This window comes from Camelus dromedarius, chromosome 26, assembly GCF_036321535.1.
Source record: "Camelus dromedarius isolate mCamDro1 chromosome 26, mCamDro1.pat, whole genome shotgun sequence".
Taxonomy (NCBI): Eukaryota; Metazoa; Chordata; class Mammalia; order Artiodactyla; family Camelidae; genus Camelus; species Camelus dromedarius.
Window position 1 is genome coordinate 5,758,605 of NC_087461.1, and position 18,748 is coordinate 5,777,352.

Below are 18,748 nucleotides of genomic sequence, written 5' to 3' on the forward strand. Positions count from 1 at the left end.
CCATTTCTGTTGATCCCCATCCAGGGGAGTTTCATTACACAGAGAATCAAAGACCCCATTATCACACTATTCATCCTTACTGAGTCTGCAGTAACTATGGTTTTAAAACAGAGATACTGGACCAGTTAGAATCTACCAAATTGGCCCTTTAACAAGTCACCCACAAGAGAACTGGTGAGCGACAAGGATGACCTACAAAATGATGGACATAGAAAGTAACATTGGGTCAGATGGAAAAACTGAAAAAACAAATAAAGAGCAACAAAAACAACCTAAAACAGGGGGCTGGGGAAAAGAAGAAACCTGGGCAGAGGAGTGGGGGGAGGAATTACATGATTACATGTCAGGCTACATGTCTCACTTTTCTCAGTATTTTTTTCCTTTTTTTTTTATTGAAGTATAGTCAGTTTACAATGTTGTGTCAATTTCCTCAGTATTTTTACCTCCATATTTCACTCTTTTACTTTTTTCCCCATGGGAGAGGTAAAAAATGGTGAAGCATGAATAAGCCCCTGATCCTCAGAGAGTGCTTGGCATAAAAAATTAGCTGCACAAGATTTTGTTTTCTTTAGAGGGGAACAAAACAATATTTTCCACCTCAACCCAGCTAACAGGAACGTTTAAAAAACATTTTGCTGGCAAAGATTACAATCACAGATGTGCTGAGCCAAACAGCCTCACATTGCCTTCCTCACTAACGGAATGAATTGTGACTTTACATGGAGGTTCACATTCAAGGACTAAGCATCCTAAAAATCGTATTATAGTCTTGACATTATTAAAATTTTAATGAGAAAATAAGATCAGATGTTGAATCTGAGGTCTTATTATAACAATTGGAAAAATATTGTTCTGTGTATATAATGTAGCTACTGTAATCCATTTGTAGGTTCTTGGTAAAGGAACTAAAACCCACTTAAAATTCTATTGTTTCTGTTGTTGAATCCTGGCAATGTACGTGTGTGTGTGTCTGTATACATGTATATGTATGGTAATATACTATGCTTCAGATGTTCCTGGATGTTTGAAATTTTTCATAATAAAAATTGTTAGAACTTCAGTTGCTTCTTTCAAAATCTCTTTCGGATGACCCCTTACTAGCACCTTGCTCAGACCTTGGCTTGCTGGTGGGTGACAACTTCGCGGCAGGGCAGGCCAGCCTGGGCAGAGCACCACATGGCTCTTCTAAACCTCACTCCCATCTGCATACCCCCCTGTCTCCTCGTGGCTCACCACAAATTGTCAGCACTCCTCTGCCTAGCTTTCCTGGTTCTCAGCATCTAACTCTTCTGTCCTGTTTCACCTTAGTCCCCCATCATCCATGGACTGGTCCTCCCCCAACACTCTGTTTTCTCCCGCATCTCTGCCCCGGAGGCAACATGCCAGGAATGTGCTTCCTCCCACATTTACTTATCTAAGCTCCAGCTAGTCCAGTCCCAGCCTAAGTCCTACTCCAGCAGGGATCGCAAAGAAGACTCTCAAAATACATCTGTTAACCGATTTCTTCACTGATGGCCTCCCATGTTACCAACATCTTCACTGCTATTTTGGAACCTTTTTCTTCCATTGCTTTCATGTTGTGTCTTTTGGGAAAGTGTAAATAGAACTGAGCATGCAAATAAAAGACACATCCCACTCTAACCCTCTGATGGAAACTGGCCAGGTTGGTGTGTGGGAGGAAGAGGGAGGTAAGAGGCAGAGGAGATCGAAGGAGAGAGTTGCAAGGTCTTTCAGAAGCAGCGCTGGATCCGCCCGGGGGGGGGAACCCAGTGTCAGTGAATTCAAGTTCATTTTGCCCAGTGTCCAGGGAGGCCTCAGTGACCAAGGATAACCTGGCTTAAGAGGAAGTCTCTGCGAAGTGAAAGTAATGAGGTAGCCCAGGGAGCAACAATTTATACACTTTTAACTTAAAAACACAAGTTATGAATCACATTTATCCCCATATGGAAGTCATTACAAAAAGTGGCGATGGATAAAAGTGAAGAAACAAAAATTAAAATTTATCTGTCTTGACTCTTGGGCATTTATTATCATCCAGCTATGCACCCACTTTACAAACCACAACAAGCCGAAGTACCCAACCGGAAAACACCCTGTAGCCTTAATTAGATCGAACTTTATCTTAGCTAGGATGGAGAAATAGTGATTTTTTCCAACTAGAAGGGGAAAAAAAACATCTTTCTCTTCAGGATTTACGCTTCCTGACACCGATTAAGGCAGAGGGGTCAGGCACTTCCTTACATTGCCCTGCACTGTTGTCATCTTCAGCAGAACATGATCACTTCCAGTATACCACCTGCCACGGGCTCGGGGTCCACGCAGCCATCCGTCCTTCCGTGCCTGGCCCTGTGCCGCATGCTGGCACCACAGTGTTGAGCAAGACAGGTGTGGTCCCTGCCCTCAGGAAGTGCACTGTCCTGGGAAGGACACAGACACTAAATGAGTAAATTCACACACAAAAATTTACATTACAGTTATGGGGAGTGTTAGGAAAGACGTTTAGAGGGACTTGGCCTCGCATTGCGGGGTGGGGGTGCAGAGGGGTCAGGCTACTCAAGGAAATGATGCTTAAGCTGAAACTTGAAGTGGATAAGGCTTTAGCCGGGGGTCGAGGGAGGTGGGGGTCGAGGGTCCCCACAGAGGGAAGAGACAGTGCTTTCAAGGAACTGAAGGCCCAGGTTGCTGAAGTCCTTAGAGTGGGAAGGGATTGTATCAGTTGTGATTCTTCAGAGAAACAGAACCAGTAGGTTGTATATACATTTAGAGAGACTTCTTATAAGGAATAAGGTCACATGTTTACAGAAGCAGGCAAGTGAGGCAGCAAGCTGGAGAACCCTGGAGAGCCAAGAGTATAATTCCAGTCCACACTTGAAGACCTGAGACCCAGGAAATCTGGTGGTGTATTCCAGTCTCAAGTCCAGTAACTCAAGACCCAGGAAGAGTCAAAGTGTGAGTTTGAGTCCAAAGGCAGGAAAAAAGCCAATGTCCCAGCCCAAAGGCCATCAGGCAGGACGAAATCTCCCTGCTCAGGGGAGGTCAGCCTTTTGTCCTACTTGGGTCTTGAACTGATTAGACAAGGCTCACCACATTATGGACGACAATCTGCTTTATGCAATCTACCCATTTAAATGCTAATCTCATCCAAAGCACCCTCCCAGAAACACCCAGAATAATGTCTGACCAAATATCTGGGCACCCATGGCCCAGTCAAGTTGACATGAAAAGTTAACCATCACAGGGATGGTGAGGAATGAACCTGGAATGTTGGATGTGGGGCAGACGTACAGGGGCCTTGTAAGCAAAGCTAAGAATTTGCTGTTTATTCTAAGAGTAATGGGTAGCCGTTGAAGGGCTTCAAAAAAGGGAAAGAAATACTCTGACTGGTAATGGGAAGAGGTTGCTTTGATTGCTGTGTGGGGAAGAGACAGGAGCAAACACAAGAAAAAGCTCCATAGGAAATGTGACATTTTCATTAGGTCTTGAAGACTGAGTAGGATTTAGTTATTTGGAGGATAAAGGGCATTCCAAATGGAAGGAATGCCATTAGCAAAGGAGTAAGATGGGAAGTCAAGGGACTAAGTCATCTTGACTAGGAAATAGAAAATGTAAAAAATATATATATATATTTTATAATTATATGTATATATTTTTTATAATTAAGGTAGCAAGGTGGTTGGGGGCAATTAATAGAGTCTTGAGTATAGGATAAAGAAATCCAAGACTTTATTTTGTGGCTAATGAGAAGAACTTGATGGTCTCTTTGAGCAGGTGAATGCCACAGTCAGATCTGTTTTAGAAAGATAAGTGTTAATGACAGTAGCTTGGCAGCTGGAGAAAAGACTGGTAGAGCAGGGGGCAGTTGGTGAGGTACCAAGAAACTACTACTTGAGACTCAAAGGGGAAGAGGCATTGGAGACACTGGAGTGAACCAGTTCAGGAGACTTATCTCAGGTGATGTCAACAGAATTTAGCAACTGATCAGCCACGGAGGATGAAGAAGGGGGAGGAGTGAGATATAACTGTACATTTCTAGCTTGAGTAATTAAGAGGAGAGTGATGCTCTTGACCATGAGAGGGGATTCTGGAAAAGAAGGAAAATCTGAGTCCATTTCAGGGAGGGGTGGGCAAGAGGGATGGGAAGAGCGAGGAGAGGGAAGGTAAAAAAATATATCAAATTAGACGTGTTGAATTGGACGTACCTATAGCATTTCCAGGTAAGATGTCCAGTGAGCAGTTAGATTTACGGTTCTGGAACCCAGGAGGGAGGTTGGACTTGGAAATGCACTTAGGAATCATATTGATAATTGCTATCAATCTTTCAAATTTTAGGAAACTTTCTCCCCAAAAAAGGTAGTTCACATGATTACCTTTTTGTTTATTATCTATGACCATCTACTGTCACTGCCTCACAAAAGACCAGATGTCATAATTCCAAAAAAGTATCATCCTCCTTTGTCTCATCTGGCTGCAAAGCTATGAAATTTGTATCACAGACTGCCTGGTTTGCACTTGCCCAGCATGGGTTTAAGACACCAGGGTAGCTGAACCATGAAATCTGATGAGAAAGCCATGGAAGAGTATTTAGATTATGTAATGGAGAAGGAAATGGAAAAGAATAAAACCTTAGGAGATCAGGGGGTAGGGTTTAGCTCAAGTGGCAGAGCACATGCCTAGCAGGCACGAGGTTTTGGATTCAATCCCCAGGACCTCCATCAAAAAACTAACTAAATAAATAAACCTAATTACCTGCCCCCTGCAAAAAAAAAAAAAAAAACCCCAAAAAACCCCAAAACTTAAGAGATCAACATTTAGGTGAGGAGGTGGGCAGAGAGACAGAGCAGTGAGGGGAAAATGAGAAGGAAAAAACAGAAGTAAGAAGGAGCCTTTCACTTCTCCACTGCAGTCTGATAGAAACTCTTCCTCTCATCCTTGCTTTTATCGAGAAAGGATTTTGATCAGGGTGGTGAAGAGGAAGTCATGTGGCCAGGTGGAATATTGGCATGAAAGCAAAAAGCTAGGACAGGAGCTGGCAAACTACAGTCAGTGGAACAAATGCTTTTTACCTTTTTAAATGGCTAAAAAAATCAAAAGAAGAATACTATTTCATGACATGCGAAAATTATTTGAAATTCAAATTTCCATGTCCAGAAGTAGTCTCGTTGGATGGCAGTCACCCCTGTTGCTGACATGTCGTCTGCGGCTGCTCCGCCGCTGTGACAGAACTGAGTCATTGTGAAAGAGATGTGTGGCCTGCAGGCCCAAAATATTGACTATCCGGCCTGCAGTGGTCTGAATGTTTGTATCTCTCCAAAATTCATACATTGAAACCAAACACCCAATGTGATGGTGTCAGGATGTGGAGCTTCTGGGGGTGACGAGGTCATGAAGGTGGGGCCCTCCTGAATGGGATTAGTGCTCTCATGAAAGAGACCCCAGGCAGCTCCCTCACCACTTTGTTCCACCACGTGAAGTTACAGAATAAGGTGCAGATGAGGAAATGGGACTTCACCAGACACTGCACCTGCTGGTACCTTGATCCTGAATGTCCCGGTAACCAGAATGCTAAGAAGCAAGTTTCTGTGGTGTCTCGTTGGAGCTGCCTAGAACAATAAGATACGGCCCTTTACACAAAAGGATTGCCAGCCCTTGAATTAGAAGTTAGAGAGAGTCGGGTGGGCAGGTTGGAAACCCAGGAAAGGAAGGTCAGGTACAGATGTAGAAGGCGATCCCTTCCCACCTCCATCTGGGACCGAGCACACGTCAGGAGAGGGTCTCTCAGTGCGGCACGTGGCACCATACGATGCCCCAGTGGTTCAGAGGCCCCGGCCGGGGGAAAAGACTAACACAGCAAGAAGCCTGTTGGCACATGACAGAGAGACTCATATTTGGATTGTTACTGGTGTTGCATTTTTTCATGTTTGTGTTTTTACACTGCCTTTAAAAACGTTCCTTTATGCAAAAATCCACTCTGCCTTTTAGAGCTGGCCTTCCCTCGCTGGTCTGAGGTTCTGATCGCGTTGGGGCTGAGTGACATTTTCCGACAATGCTGGCTCATTATTTTGCTTCTGGAATTGCAAATCCAGTCTGAATACAGCCAGGAGGGGAGGGAATCCCACCAGAGGTGCCCCGAAACAAAGCAAACAAATAACTTCAAAACCACCTCATGCAATCTGGACCTGTTACAGGACAGATGGAACTCTGAATTGTTTGATTCTATCAGCAGAAGAGAGGAAGGAAATGTTTCAAAATGAGATTATGTTATTTTCCCCAGTTCTTATTATGAAACCTTCCTGAAATGAACTTTAAATATCAGCAGCCCCTTTCATGAGGATGAATGGGATTCAGCCAGCAGGAACACTGCAGGGAAGTGGTTCCATTATGAAAAATGTGGAGCAGCAGAGGTGAAGATGAATAGTGGATCCCTGTGGGGTCCCTTGGCTGGGTGAAAAATCAGGCTCTCAAACACAGCTGTGTGTGTTAGGAGGGGATGGATGTCTTTGAAAAAAGCTATGTGCTCCATATAAACATTAATTAAGGGGTCCTTTTTCAAAAGACATCAATTGTAATGAATAAAAAAAGGTCTTCTGCACTCTGCCCTCAACAGGAAAGTGACTGACAGCCAGTTATTGTGTAGAGAAGAAAAAAAAAATCATGGAAATTATGAAAATCTCCCAAAAATAAAATCATATAATAATTCTTTATAACGCTAAGCTTTCTACACAGAATTTTCCAAAGGAAGTTGTCTGTATCATTCACCCTCAAACCTTGCTAAATAAAAATTTAAGTTTAAATTAAAAATAAAAACTATGGTTACTAAAAAGGGAACAGGGAGGTAAAGGGATAGATTAGGAGTTTGGGATTAATATATACATATTACTATATATAAAATGAATAAACAAGGACCTACTGTATATCACAGGGAACTATATTCAATATCTTGTGATAAACTATAATGAAAAAGAATCTGAAAAAGAATGTATATGTATAACTGAACCACTTTGCTGTACACCTGAAACTAACACAACATTGTAAATCAAGTGTAGTTCAAAAGAAAAAAACGTTTTGCTAGTGTTCTCTAGTCAATGACTGTCCACACAGGCTGATATGGACTAGCCAGGGATTTATTAATTTGTCTCTTTGCAGGTGTCCTCCCACATACACACACACTCTAAATGTTAGGGTTCCTCCAGACCCTCCAGGTATCAGAGCCCATATCTAACTGCTTACCTGGCATTGTCTCTGAGAAGTCTCAGAACGTCTGAAGGTTGATTACAGTCCCTATCCTCTCCCAGTCCTCAGAGAAACTCTATACATGGCACATCCACCCACACATCAAGCCAGATTTAGGTTTCATCCCCAATTTTCTACTCTCATCACCCAGCCTGCAGACCATTCTCTAAAGGGGTCAAAAGAATGACTTCTTGAAGCATAAAGAAGACCATATCATTGCCCTGCTTAAGACCTTCACTGATTTACCATTGCTTTTAGAGTAAAATTCAAACTCTTTCCCTTAGCCTGCGAAGTCTGCATGGTCGGGTCTGGCGATTTCTTGAGCCTTTTCTCAATCACTCCTTCCTCAGTCATAATGTTCCAGCCGCATCACTGTGTTCCAGTCTTTAGACACTCATTCGTTCCCACTCTGAGCTCTGTTTCCTCTTCTCCATGTCTGTACAGTTCACCCCTACGTACTTCACAGACAGCCACTTTGGAGATAGAGCCTGCTCCCAACCTCCTTTTTCTTTAAATTATCAGGGTTTGGGACTGAGTGGACTGTCACTATTGGAGTTCAATATATGCCTCCAAATGCCCCCCTTCTTCTCCATCCAGTTTTGAGTCCTCGAGAAATTAAGTCAAAGAAGCCAGGCAGATGGAAACCAAACTATCACCTCTACTAATGACAAAATTGATCTTCAAGAATGTGACTTACAATATCTGCAAACAAGTGGCTTCCAAAGGCTTAACTCTAGGTTCAAATAGACCTACCCGCCCAGGGGCAGCCTGTGCTCTGCCAGGCTACACCTCCCCTCGTGGGGCTCTTGCCCCTGGAATATTTACAGCAGGGAGTAGGCAGGGCAGACCTGCACTTTCTGTGGAGAGGGCGGCTCTCCAAGAAGAGGAGAGGACATATCTGGACTCTGCAAACCCAGTTTCTCTTTCCAAATGTAAGGAATTCCTCTTCCTCCAGGAAGCAAGATGGCAGAAGTGTTACGTTAGCAAATCTCCCCCTACGTGGAAGGAAACAGCAGGAGTTAAGAAGAAGTGTTCCCTACTGTGTCCTCCTACCGCCCCCCAAAGTCACCTCCTTTAAATGCCCCCTCCTCGGGCTGGGCTAAGGGTCTTCATCTGGCTCTCCTGGCACCCCAGCTTCCCTGCATTCACCTCTGCCACTGTCCACAATGATCTATTCCGTGTCTGCAAACTTTCTGAGGGCAGAGGCCAGGGAGAATAAAGACCGGAGGGAAGAAATATTGTGGAAACAACTGTGTGTGAATCCAAGGTATTTTTGTTTGTTTGTTTGTTTTTTGCTGTATTCCACAGGTTGAGGAATGACCCATGTTGAGAATGGAATCCCAGCTAGGATGGAAAATGTTGTCTCATTTCAACAAAATGAGAACCAGCCCAAGGTCCCCAGCAGGGCTGGCCGGTGCATGGAAGCCCATTTCTGGAGAGTCTCTTCCTGGCTTCAGAGAGAGGGTATAAAATGAAGGGAAGTTCTGTCCTCCTCACAAAGGGCTTTGTGTGACTTTTTTTTTTTTTTTTTAACACCTGGAAGATAGAAAAATATCCATCAGACACAGACTGCCATGACCCCAGGGTTCAATGGTTCAACCCCTGTCACAATGACCCCAAGGTTAAATTGTTCAATCCATGTCGCAACAGCTTTGGCTTCCTGGTGACAGAATGTGATCTCACGCATTCAACTGATCTTGTTTTAAAATCAGTGAAGCTGCACGTAAAGTCGGTCCCTACCAAGGAGATTTAAGCAGCCCCCTCCATGGGGTGTAATACACATGGCGCTAACCATCGCACAGGCATTACTAGCAAAATGGGATAATCACTACTTATAATCTACAACCGATTGAACTCTGTGTTTTCTCGCCCAAGCATTTACATTCTTTGCAAAGGGTGGCATTTAAGCCTGAACCGTTGCAGAGTACGAGGAAGAGGGGGCTTACGTGTAGGACAAGCACGCCACAGGGGAGGGCTAACCTACCAGACTGAGGACGGCAAGGAATGGAGTTAGTAGTATGGAAGTCACAATCTTGATGGAAAAAGCAGTGTTCCCAGACAGAGCAAAGCTTAGCCCTGCTCTGGCCTCCAACTCTAGGGGACACTGGGGACCAGGGGACAAATCAGAGAAGCCATGATATTCATGGCTTCCAAGAAAGCCCCAAGACTCCTGTACAGCTAGTTCTACACATAATACATGCACATAGACCTAGGCGTGTAAATTTGTGCAATAAATCCTTAAGGAGCCCCTACAAATCCCACCACGTTCCACACACAACTTTCAATTTTAATGTGTCCTTTAGCAGCTTTTGCCTTTCAAAGAGCCCTTGGTATTTCTGTTAACCTTCCTCAACTTTACAGAACAGTCCAGCCAAGGAGGGGATGGACACGCAGTGGTCTTACCTGAGCCCACACCCTCTAGGCATGACCCCGCCACTAAAGCAAATTTAAAATGATGCGTGCATTTCACTGGGAGGGAGATGGCTGGGGTACCGTTTCCTTGTTAATTCATCAGACATTTCTGAGCTCTTACTCTGCCAGGCCACAAGGAAGGCTTTCTGGAGGAGCAGATCCTTGAGCTGAGTCTTAAAAGATAAATTGGATCAGGTAAACATTAGAAGGATGGGCTGGGAATGGTGAGTGGACGGCATTCCGAGGGGACGTGAGAGCAAAGATCAAAGGGGCAAAATGAGGAGGGACTGTGGTATAAGTTGCAAACAGTGGGGGAGGCGTGGTCAGGCCAGAGTTCGCCAGCATCCTGCAGGCAGTGGGAAATACTCTGGTCAGACCTGCACAGCAAATGGGTTACTCTCGGGTCAATAAAAAAGATGGATTTGCAGGACCTGGGACAGGTGGAAGGTCTGGGAGGGACAGTGGCCTAGGGAGATTATAAGACTCTTTGGGGATGAGTGAGGACCCACACAGGGCCAGGAGCCAGGCGGGTTGGTGGCTTCATCTCTGGGCCCCAAGACGAAGACAGGGTGAGAAGCCATCTGACATTGCTACAGACCACAGCTGGCAGACTCCAACCTGTATTATGTCTATTAAAGTTTTTGAAACTCAAATTTGCTAAAAGTGTTTCAAAGGAGAAAGGACCCACCTCTGGGTGTGCACAGAAAGGCACTGAAAGCTGGGACTCAAACAGATACGTGTACACCATGTTCACAGCAGCATTAGTCACAATAGCCTTGGGTGGGAACAACCCAAGTGTCCACTGATGGATGAATGGTGAACACATGTGGTGCATCCATCCTGGGGAATATTATTCAGCCTTAAAAAGAAAGGAAATTCTAATCCTTGCTCCAACATGGACAAACCTCGAGAACACATAGCTAAATGAAAAAGCCAGTCACAAAAGGACATGTTACACAAGGCTTCTAGAGGGGTCAAAATCATAGGGACAGAGAGTAGAATGGAGGTTGCCAGGGGCCACAGGGAGGCAGAAATCGGGAGTGAATGTTTAAGGGGTTAACAGAGCTTCAGTTTGGGAAGATGAAGAAGTTCTGGAGGTGGACCAGGTGATGGTTGTACAACAAGGTAAATGTTCTTAAGGCCACAGAGCTGCAGGCTTAAAAAGGGTTAAAATGGTAAATTTCAGGTTATGCATATTTTGACCACTTTTTTTTTAAAAAAGAGAAAAGAAAAGTGAATTAATATTCACGGGGCACCTCGTGTATATCCATCAGCACTGCCCTAACTGATGTGCTTTAATTTATTTAATCCCAAACAAAACTCTCCCAGGCTCTGTACAAGGCAGCCAGCAGCCACACCTGGCCAGGTATGCAGAGATGGCCCTCCATTCTGGACTTGAGGCCTGGCTCTTTCTGGGAGGAGTGCATACATTATTCATTATGTAAGCCCTGTCCCCAGGGCAATGGTCAAACCAACTGCCCCAACTTGCCAGAGCTGCAGGAGAGCTCTGGGCTCAGCCTCCCAGGCCCCTGCCCCTGCCTCCCAGCCCAGACATGGCTGTCCCCATAGAGAGAGGGGTCCTGTGTCCTGGGAATCAGAGCTCTTGGGCCCTGGGTCACATGCACATCGGAGACGAGAAGATGCTCAGCTTCATGGGCTGGGCAGCCTGCTGTCTGAGGGCCTCCTGGGCCCCTGGCAGCCTTGGTGGGAAGGCAGAGCAGATATATGTAGCTCTAGCTCCTAAAAGCTGCAAAATTTCTTCTGCCCTCGTCCTATCTCCACTTTCCAGAGCCGGCTCCTGAATATTCACCCACCCTGCTCTCTGCCCTGCATCACGAAGCCAAATGACTCAGAGCAACGTTCATGTCACGCTGCTTTTGGAACCTCTGCCTCCCGTCACAGGTGCCTGAGCTGGTCAGTTTCCCAGTTTGGTCGAAGCTTCCTTGTTAGTGGGATAACATCGGCTGAAGCCTCCTGCCCCCCACCCCCCCCAGCTCCAACCAACGTGCGTGAAGCAGACCAGGCACTGGGAGATGGTGTTCTGTCCCCTGCAGGCCTTCCTCTCCTCCCCCGGCTCTTGCTTTCACACACACACACACACATACACACACACACACACACACACACACACACACACACACACACACACACACACACACACCATGTTTGGAACAAGAAGAAAAAGAATCTCTCTTTTAGATCCCAGGCTCGCTTGATCACGGAGATAAGCAAGCATCTGCTTGCTGGCCATGGGCCTCATCCCAGAACCAACAGCCACCTCGGGACTGCCCAGCTTTAGGAGGGTTGGGCCGAGAGACACGGGGGTGGCCCTGCCCCAGCCACTCGCACAAGCAGCCTTTGAACCAGATCTGTAGGCGCTGACTTCTTTGTTCTTTCTGGCACCTGTTTAACCGGGGTGAAACCAGGGCTCCGGCGGCTCCCTCTCGGAAGGGAGAGAAGGCTGCATTTCATTTAAGTGACACGGCTGCCTCACACCTTAAAATCACAACTAGCCTGATGAGTCACTGCTTCTTCCTGGTGAGTCATCAGGACTCTGCAGCTCCTGCTGCCCTCAGATCGTCATAAAATCTAGAATGAGAGAACTCTGGGCTAGGGAGGATCCCGGGGCCAAGTGTGGAGGAGATCCCGCTCTGTGCCTCTGCCTCCAGGGAGGACCCGCTGACAAGCCCTCAAGGCAAGGGGATCTTATTTTCAAGGTCAACTTCTAAAGATGTCCAGGGAAGTCGTTTCCACCACCCCCTGGGACGGGGCTGGGAACTGGAGGTGTTCATTTGTTATGGGCGCAAACCAAAGGGCACTCCACCTGCTCTTACACCACCAGCTGCTTTAATGAGCACCACAAACTGTAATTACCTTTTGACCAGTTGGATCAGTTGAGGAAATGGATGGCTTCCCCTGGAGCTGGGGTGCCTGCCAGCCCCGGAGTTCTTGGGATGGTCCCTGAATGTCTTGGTCTAGCTTGTAATGTGCTTGAATTGTTATGTGAGTCACAGCCAATTAAAATAAAAGTGGCGGAAGAAAAGGAGTGAAGGAAAAGACAGAGAGGCAATTATAATCGTTACAGAATGTTGATTATTTTATTTCATCCCCCCAAAAAATCCACAAGAAGTTTCATTTTTGGTGGCGTCTCGAGTGAATTTTAAATATTACTAGATTGTCAGAGATCTGATTTACATACAAGTGTTACAGACCCCGTCTAGGGTATAAAAAGCAAGATATTCTTGGATTCTGAAGCTGGCTAAGCTGGGAAAACACCAAATGCTTTTGTAATTGGAGATAATAATAAGCGCAAGGTTGGCAAGAAAGAACATGAAATAAAAACATCAGCTCGTCAAAGGACTTCAAACGTCTTAAAAGGGAAAGAAAACAATGCATCCCAGAAGCCAAAAGTGATAACAAACCCAACTCAGATGAGAAGCCTTTAGTCATTAGGCAGCTCCGGAGGGCACGAAGCCGGTGGCGGCTGAGTGCTGGGTCCCTCCTCGTTGGTGACTGCACAGGTCGGGGAGGGTTCCTCCCCAGCCCCCAGAGCTCCCCACGGCTCCCCAGCATTGATCTTATTTTTCAAGCAAGGTGAGCTTTGGCACAGGCCTGGGAAGAAGTACATAGGGTCCTGGTGGACTTCTGTACCTGGTGGCCCTCTTTCCCACCTCTGGCCCAAAGCTGGACCACCCCAGGGACAAACTGTGAAGTAGATGAAGTCAATCTTCAGCTCCCTCCGCCTGCCCACCCAAGTGCCCATCTCTTTTCCTTCTTCCTGCAGGCCCAGCCCAGTCCTGTGTTCCCCTCAAGCTTAGGTTTTAAGGGAAAATGTGATGGTCATTTATCAAGATGTCAACGGCTGATCTCTGGCAGCTGAGCTATTGCCTCTCTGCACAGCAGCTGCATTCTTGACAAAACCTTAAGTAATGGGTAATTTAATCGTCAACTTGACTGGGCCAAGGGATGCCCAGACAGCTGGTAGAACACCATGTCTGGGTGTGTCTATGAGGATGCTTTCAGAAGACATTAGCATTTGAATCAGTAGAGTGAACATTTCCTCTCTGATGTGGGTGGGCATCATCGAATCCATGGAGAGCCCAAATACAACAAAAAGAAAGATGGATTCACTCTCTGTGCTTGGGCTGGGATGTCCCTCTTCTCCTGTCCTTGGATATTAGCACTCCTGCTTCTCAGACCTGGACCTGGACGTACCCTGTCAGCCCCCTGCTTCTCAGGACTGGACCTGGACTTTCTCCATTGGTTCTCCTGGTCCTCAGGCTTTCGGGTTTTGACTGGAACTGCACTGCTGGCTTTCCTGGGCGTCCAGCTTACAGACGGCAGATTGTGGGACTCCCCAGCCTCTGAAATTGTGTGAGCCAATCCCTTATAATAAATCTCCTTTGTATAGCTGTCTATCTGTATGTATCTTATTTTTTTCTGGTGAAACCTCACTAATACAAAGAGGAATATGGTCTAACTGGAATTTCAGATGTCAGAAGGAACAGGAGGTGTGGTGGAAGGTGAGGGGCAGGGAGGAACACCACAGAGAAGCTCTGAAGTCACACTGAGGAGGTGTCACCAATGTGAGCCACACATAAGAGCAGGCCAGGTACTATGGGATAGACCGGTTGTTCAGGACAAACCGACACCACCTATAATTGGCTACTTAGCCAGGGGACAAGAGTGACCCAGCTGCCGCCAGCTCTGTCTGATGTGGCCCTAGCAGTGCCCCCTGTCAGGAGACAGGGGCTCTGACTCCCAGAAAAAAAGACCTTCCCTACAAAGGGGCTTCATACACAGGGGTGACGGAAATATATGGGAACCAAAAATGGCATCAGCAGTCAGACTGGCCCCAGGTGTGTCCCTTCCTCAAGACCCCAGGAGAAGTGCAGGTACTCTGGGCTTGTGCCACTGAAACACACAGGAGGGATGGCTCCCTGGTGACCTCATTACCGTCATTCCCCAGAGAACCAGTTGCACCTGCTTACCGCCCACAGCCTGCCAACGCTGGGCTCAGATGCCAGGCCCAGGAAAAGCGTCAGTGAAACCCAATTCCTGGGCAGAAAAGCCTCCCTTTACAGCCACATCAAGGGCTTAAAACTACTTCTTCTTGGGTGGGGAAAGAACAAGGCTTTCTGTGTTTGCTGAGAAATAAGCGGCCTGTGACTCCCAGTTGGTGTGAAGCCTCTTCCATACGCTCCGTAGGACTGGCCACAAAGTCGCTGGTCAAGTTGTGGGCCCCACAAGTCAGCACTCTGGAGCCTGAACACAGGGTCGGTCCCCCCTTAAGACAAGGTGGCCGGGATTTGTCATTGGGCAGCGTTGGCTTCCGGCTGCTCTGGGGCTGGGGGAGGCCGCACAACATCCCAGGCAGAAGGGACAGCTAAGGGCCATTAGCAGCCAACACAGCCTGTTGGAGGGGACATGGGGAACCACCTGTGTCTGTCACAGCAGGAAACATGGAATTGCAATCTCCTTCTGTTCCTGTGATTAGGTTTTCTTCCAGACAGATTTCTTCCTCCATCATCTGTATGAATGTTTCTTTCTTCCTGCCTTTGCTTCCTTTATTGTTTTTGCATGTCTGCTGCCCCAGCCTTCCGCTTCTCTGCCTTAAGAGTGTGGTTGAGTTCCCCGGGACACACTTCACTCTTTATCGGATCGCTTTTACGTCTCCCCTTCTGAGCTACAGTTTAGCGATGGGCTTTCTGTTGTCATAGCCGCTTTCTGTACCTGGCAACGTGGCAGGGACGGGACGAGGAGGGTTTCTGTGGGGTTCTGCACAGTCTTTGCTGGCAAAGCTGCCTCCTGACTTCTCTTCTGAGAGCCTGTGAAGTGTCCTAGATTTCACCCATCTCATCAGGAATATTTCTAACCATTGCATGGATCCCTTGGGTCTTTGGGTCATCCTTCCAAATTCTGTGGAGTTCTAGAAAAGGGCTAAGATCCTGACAGCCAGGGGGAGCGGTTAAGAGATTTTATCCTCACGTGATCTCCCTATCAACATTGTTGAGGCTGCTTCATGCACTAGAGAATGTTCCTGAGAACTCTTGGGATTTTATTGATTAACTTTCCTTTTTAATATTTTGCTCTCGGGGCGTTTTGGGGAGAGGGGTGAAGGAGTTAGGAGCTGCTTAGAGTATCATGTTTCTTTCCTCGGCGAGCGCTTTGCAAGGTTTACAGTGTGAGACTGTGCCCTTTACCATGTTTGATCGCCAGCAGTGAGGTTTGGGGCCGCACATGGCCACGTTCTGTCGATTTCATGAGGCTTGCGGGAGAGAGAGAGAGCTGCGGTCTGACTTTATTCTTGGAAAACGCAGGTCTATGGAACTAGAGATCAGCATTCCACGCAGCAGAGGTGGGCAGCAGAGAACAGAACAGGGAGGCAGGCTGTGGGTCACCTCGCAGCTCTGGGACTGTGGCCCCAGCGTCATCCACGCAATACCTCTGCCAGCCCTGGTTCCCCACCTGGAGATGGATGTCCTCTTGGCCTCCACCAGGGCCAAGGAAACAGAAAGGACACCTGAGAAAAAGAAACCCTTGCATGTCTGTTGGGAGCCTCCACCCTTGAAACTCATCTGTCTGCTCACGCTCGACCAGCAGAGAGGACTTCCGTGGCCGTCACCGCAGCAGGATCCTGTGAAGGACCCACATTCCCTGATCCCTCCTACAAGTCCTTCTCCGGGTGCTCAGGAGTCTGTCTTCCCCCAGAGGGAATCTTTTCCCAAGGCAGAAACTAGCAATTGGCACTTGAGGCTTAGAGTATGAAAAGTGCCAAATGGAATGGCCGTACTCAGCATGGCCCAGAGGGGACAGTGTCCCCCACATAGACAGCCCCCTCCTCACATCCTTGTGTCCACCATAGCTGACACAGGGACAGGGATCACCTGGCTACCCTAGCCAGAAAGCAGCCCTTGGGCTGAGGATGGGAGAGGGGAAGGCATTGCCTCAAGACTTACCAGCTTACAACTTCACAGTCTTTAAAAACCATTATTTCCAAAATCTGCATCCTCTAAAATTTGGTGTCCAGAGGCAAAGCCCAGCCTCCCTGCCCTGATTCGAGCATCCCATTGTCCAAGGAAGGCTCCTTGGTCAGTTCCAGACTCTCCGGGCACCAGGTCCTCCCATCCGCTTGGGGCATCATCACATATTTCCTTAATTTACACTCATGCAAGGTGGGAAGTGGGCCTGGGCACAGAGAAAACAGAGGAAGAATTTGCCCAACAGAGAGAGAAGATCAGGGCACCCAGAGCCCAGTGCTGCCGTAAGCCTGGAGCAGAAGGAGGAATCCGGCAAGAAGCAGAACCACTATTTGGCCAACCCACCCGCACGTCTGCTAGAGGTGTTAGGAATTCCTCACCTGATTCCTGGACCCAGATGCTCCTGTAACAAGCAGTGATTCCCCTACCTGGAAGTGCCAGGGAGCCATCTGGCTCTGCCCGTGTGGTTTGCAGGGTCCAGGGTTTGGCGCAGAGGGAGCAGGGCCTGGGTGGCAGCCAGGCGCTTCAGCTCAGGGGAAGGGCAGGGCGCCCACTGTATTCCAGTGCATCTCTGGCTTAAATAATACTCATTGTTTTCTTTCAAACATCAAAATTCTCACATTGTACTGACATTTGTTTGAGACGTGGTCGCAGAAATAGAGATGGTGAGGAACCTCCCCTTTCAAAGGCAGTGCCCAGAGCAGACCCGGGACAGGTCCAGCCCTGGGTGACCAGTAGAAAGGGCTCCAGCCAGGGCACTCATCAGGTCATATCCCTTCTATTTTTACCATTAATACTCAGACTCTGTCTACCTAAAGGGAAATCCATTTATCTCCTTCCTGGAGCTTTCCTGCCCCCTCCTCACCCCAAGAGGTCCACACCATCCGACCAGAGGAGAATATCATGTCCAAAACCTCTTTGCTTTGGGCAGCCTCCCTGCCCTGCTGCTAGAAATTGGTCCTCCTCAGTTCCACTGGCCATCTCTGTCCAGCATCCAGCCAGAGTTGTGCACCAGTTGCTTGGGCTCTTAAAGGGGGGGCAAGCACTCCCTTGGGATTGACCCTAGCCCAGAAGGCCCCAAATGAGAATTCTCTCATAACACATGACCACAAACTGGATGGCTTCAAACAACAGAAATTTATGCAGATGTAACTACTATATATAAAATAGGTTAAAAAAATAAAACAACAAAACAAGGACCTACTACTGTAGAGCACATGAAACTATATTAATACCTTTTGACAGTCTACACTGAAAAAGAATAGGAAATGGAATATATAGATATACGTATAACTGAATCACTAAGCTGTACACCAGAAATTAACGCAACATTGTAAATACTTCAGTTAAGAAAAACAAGACAGAAATTTATTCTCCCCCAGTTTTGGAGGATTGAAGTGTGAAATCAAGGTGCTGGCAGGTTGCTCCTTGTGGGAGTTCTGAGGGAGAATCCACTGCACGCCTCTGTCCTAGTTTCTGGGGAAATCCTTGGCTTGTAGCTGTGTGATTCTGATCTCTGCCTCCCTCTTCACATGGCCTTCTCTGTGTTCCTCCCCTTGTCTTCTGTCTTATAAAGACACATGTCAATGAATTTATGACCCACCTGGTTAATTTGGAATGTTCTCATCTCAAGACCCGTAACCTAATTACATCTGCAAAGATACCTTTTCTGAATTAGGTGATAGTCACAGGTTCTTGTGGACACATCTTTTAGGGGACCACCATTCAGTCCAGGTGTCTTAGTCAGCTGGGGATACCATATCCAAACACCACAGACAGGGTGCCTGAAACAACAGGCATTTATTTCCTCAAGTTCTGAGGGCTAGAAGTCCAAGATCAAGGTGTCAGCAGGTTAGGTTTCTCCTGAGAGCTCACTTCTTGGCTTGCAGATGGCCGTCTTCTGGCTGTGTCTTCACGTGATCTTTCCCTACAGTTGCAGGGAACCAAATTCTGCCAACAATCTGAGTTAGCCTGGAAGTGGATTCTCCCCCAGAGCCTCCAGATGAGTGTCTTGATTCCAGCCTCTGAACCTGGCTTCTGACCTGCAGAATTATGAGTGGTGTTGTTTGAAGCCACTACATTTGTGATTGTTTGTTATTCAGCAGGAAAAATCTATGAGTACTGTG